Here is a 4,271-nt window from a genome sequence, read left to right on the forward strand (position 1 = left end):
ACAGACCCTCGTTTTGAAGTCTGTTTAATAATACTTTCCTGTGGATATTTTGACTCAAATTTCGACCGACTGAAGGACCAGCCCCACAGACAATTGGCAGAGTATGTTCAAATATAGATTTTATTCAACATTCGTGAAAGACAAAGGACGTTTAGGTTTCTATGCCTACACAATGGAAGGCATCGCCACAATTTATACTAAGGTGACAGCTACAGTGACTGCTTCTACTCACCCAACGTACAAAGGTCTTGTTGATAACTGGCATGTTCCAGAACTCTGTATCTGACTAGTTGTTTGACACTTTGTTTCATTTTTCAGTTGACCTGGAGGTTAGGATCCTCATCATCACAACCAGGAGGGACTTGACCTCAGTGACTCCTAGATGCTTCTGAAACTACCCCAATAACCTGTCGCAGATTGTTCACTCCACTCACCAAGGAGTTAATAAATCAAAGACCAACACAAGCACTTCAATTCATCTGTTTTATTCATCAGTGAAACAACAATCTTTTCTTGAGTGAATAAGGCCTTATCCCTACTGCCCTGAAGCAGCAGCCCATGGTTGAAGTACAGGTGTGACTAATTACCTTGTTATTACAGGAAGCAATCTCATTGGTTAATTGTATGTTCCCTACCTGTATTTAAACCCCCCTGTTTTTGTGTTCTAGGCGGCCACCCATAGTAAGTCATGATGTCTGGCATGGTGGACCCTTTGTGCAGCTATGCTTGGTGAGAGCAAATGGATTTTCTGTTGAAAGTTATAATGGAGAAAACGGCACCTGCCTGCTAGGCTTGCTGCACTTCCTGTGCCCCTTTTTGTTTCATGTTGGTTTTGTATTTGTGATTTCAATTAGCAGGGTTTTTAAAGTAAAATAATTGAAATGGAGTAACTGATAAGTGGAGGCAAAGTATGGATAACTCAATGAATTGATGGTTACATTTGAAATGTTTAATGGAGAAAGCCTTGCCTTAAAAATAAATGTTTAAAACTGGTCCACTGTTGTCTGCCTCTAGCCCACTTCACGCTGCCTGCTCAACCTAGATCCTAAGAACCTCTCACTTTTTCACCTCGTGACATACACAGAGACTCCATCCTTTGGTGAAAACCTCTGGGGGATCAGCCATCAGCAGGCTATAGAGGCCCAGTTCAGGCAGATCTTGAATCAGGGGCTGAATACCCCAGGCTACAGAATGAGGGGATTGGACTGAAAACTGTTTCAACTAGGGGGTGCTGGAGGACTGTGGGAGGGTTCCCAAATATATAGAATGCCTACTGTATTTATTGAACTTCATTCATTGGTTATGTTTCAGCATGTATGGCACCTCATACTGACGCTGTATCAGTAAAGGGATTACCATAGTTGCCTACTACTCTATACTATAATGGATAGCAATCAGTAATGAAAATACAACAATAAAACCCAATACCCTATAACTGCACTATTAAACAGCAATAATGGACAGCCGTGTGTATGTCAACAGCAGTGGAGACTGACCTGTTATGAGTGGCAACGCTAGAGCCCACAATGCATTTCTTTGTAGACCTCATTTAATCATAATGGATACAATTGTTTTTAAACACCCCTATTCCCCTCCCTTTCCACTATGCCGGGCCCCCCTCTCTTCCTGCCCCCCCCCCCCCCCCCCCCCCCCACCCCCTCCATGGCATAATACCTCGGGTGACACACACACACACACATAACAGATGCCCCCTGACGCTCACACACACAAGCGGGCACGTGATTCAGGAGCCTGCGGCCACAGGCCCGCCAGCCTCATGGCATTGTGTTCCCCCTGGGCAGGCAGGCTGCCCCCGGCCTGCCTAAATACCCTTTTGTCTGGGGTGGGATAATAACTGGAGGCCAAGCCGCTGGTATGGCACATGTGCGCCCGCTCGGCCCTAATTTTTGGCCCAAACAGGTGGGTAGGGGAGGGGAGGGGAGGGGAGGGGGGGGGGAGATAGCGAGGGGGGAGAGGGGAGGGGGGGAGATAGCGAGAGGGGAGGGAAGAGGCTGCATCTGTCCCTATACCCAACGACTCCCTCGCCTCACCCAGCCCAGCCCCAGCTACCACCCCATAAGGTCTCACGAGAGAGGGAGGCAAACCAGAGACAAACAGGTGGAGGGGAAGGGGGGATTAGAAGAAGTATATGGAAGACATTGGAAAACTGTCAAATAGGCCGTATAAGTAAGATTTCACTATTCTTGTAAGATTTCACTTGAATCAGACCAGTACCCCTAAGCCATATTAAATGCTTGGCCTTCAGTAAGTGATGCCCTGTTGTCTTGTCTGGGTTCAGTGGCCTGTCATACTGGCTCATAGACCCAGAGAACATGAGACAGATACTATACATGACATGTCAATGTGTTTGTTGGCTCCACTTCCAAGCCAAAACACTGGCGTATTTATGCAGTGGGAATAGAGTCGGCTGGAACGGAGAACTAATTGAGAAAACAAAAGCCAAAAAGGGCAGGAGTTTGATGTGCTGATGAGGAACACATATAATTTATTAAATGTTGTAAAGTGGAATAGGACTTGGCTTTTTGGATGTTTATTACATTTGTATTTGATCTATTACATATTTATTGTGTTTCTGTGTAATAAACACATTAGTATATGCATTTTATGTGCCTTTATCAAAAAGACTTCCATCAGTTAGTTATATTAATATCTGTGCCTGGTTTAGCCTACCATAATTACACCTGGCTGAGCCTCTGCTAGCATTATGCTGGTGACTGGTTATGGTCTGCTGTGGTGTGGGCAGGCCCAGTAGGACATGGGGTCTGATTCCAGCAGTAGTGTTGAATGGGCCAAGGAGGGTAAGAGGAGGGCAGAGCAGTAAGATGATTGGGAGCAGAGCGGAGTGGAGCAGGGCACGCAGACTGGGCTCTCCTCATTCTGTCTAATTCTCCCTTAGCTCAGTAGCATGGTGGACCTGGGCCTGCGTGGGTTACAGCTGACAGTATTGTGACAGCTGGAGCAGCTTCTCCTGATCCTGCACTGTAAAATCAAAAAATGAAATTAGTCAAGGTGTCCTGGAGGTGGGGACAGGGTCTGAAGGGAGGGATGTGAGGGAAATGTTGATGGAAGTGGTCTCTCTCTGTGTTTCCTCCATTCTCATTTGACCCACTGCTCTTATACTTGTTACATTGTGACTAATATCCTTTACTTAGCCTAAATGACAGTAAGCACTTTGTACATTTCACATCTTTTATATTCACAAAAATGTGTTGTGCTCAGCTGTGCACCCATATACTCCACAGGGACATGGTGGTACATGAAGCTTTAAGGGAAGGGTGTGAGTCATGAGGGTCAAATGTCCGATTACCCCAGTCACTGTGGTAGAGAGGGATCAAGGCCCTCGTTGCCAAAACGCACTGTTCTAGATCCAGCCTCAATAATCCGATCCTATTCATAGGTTGCACGTTTCGTCACAATGTTTTTAACGTTTGTTTTAGTACTAATGCCCAGCTGAGCATTCTACTCAATGCAGTCTCAATGGGTGCTGATAAAGATTTTGTCTAAAGTGCATTACTGTGGCTTGGAAACACGGGATATTTCAAAAGGCAGCCTGGTCTCATAGACTAGACGTAACATAGTAAATGTAAATCCGAGACACTCAAATTAGGCTGAATGAACCTAAAGGTCAAGGACAACTTTTGCATTTTAGCCAATTAGCAACTTTGGAACTACTTACTACTTTTTAGCTACTTTGCAACTACTTAGCATAGTAACTAACCCTTCCCTATCCCTTTAACCTCTCTAGGGGGTGTGGGACGCTACCGTCCCACCTGGCCAATGTCCAGTGAAATTGCAGAGTGCCAAATTCAAAAACAGAAATACTCATTATAAAATTCAGAAAACATACAAGTGTTATACATCGGTTTAAAGATTAACTTCTTGTTAATCCAACCACGGTGTCAGATTTCAAAAAGACTTTACGGCAAAAGCAAGGCATGCGATTATCTGAGAACAACGCCCAGCAGACAAATCATTACAAACAGTAACCAGCCAAGTAGAGGAGTAACATAAGTCAGAAATAGTGATCAAATTAATCACTTACCTTTGATGATCTTCATATGGTTACACTCACAAGACTCCCAGTTACCCAATAAATGTTTGTTTTGTTTGATAAAGTCCCTCTTTATATCCAAAAACCTCAGTTTTGTTAGCGCATTTTGTTCAGTAATCCACTGTCTCAAACAACATCCGGTGAAACTCAACAAAACAGAAATTCTCATAATAAACATACATAAAAGATACAAATGTTA

At 44.3% G+C, this 4,271-nt stretch overlaps 1 long non-coding RNA gene across 1 annotated transcript; it reads left to right on the plus strand.

Moving 5' to 3' along the window:
* The first annotated feature begins 214 nt into the window (after positions 1-214).
* Positions 215-993, plus strand: LOC115172127 (uncharacterized). Its single transcript, XR_003871387.1, has 2 exons — positions 215-573; positions 669-993. It is a non-coding gene; the product is annotated as an uncharacterized LOC115172127 (long non-coding RNA).
* The last annotated feature ends 3,278 nt before the right edge of the window (positions 994-4,271 follow it).

The sequence above is a fragment of the Salmo trutta genome, chromosome 33 (assembly GCF_901001165.1).
Source record: "Salmo trutta chromosome 33, fSalTru1.1, whole genome shotgun sequence".
Lineage (NCBI taxonomy): Eukaryota > Metazoa > Chordata > Actinopteri > Salmoniformes > Salmonidae > Salmo > Salmo trutta.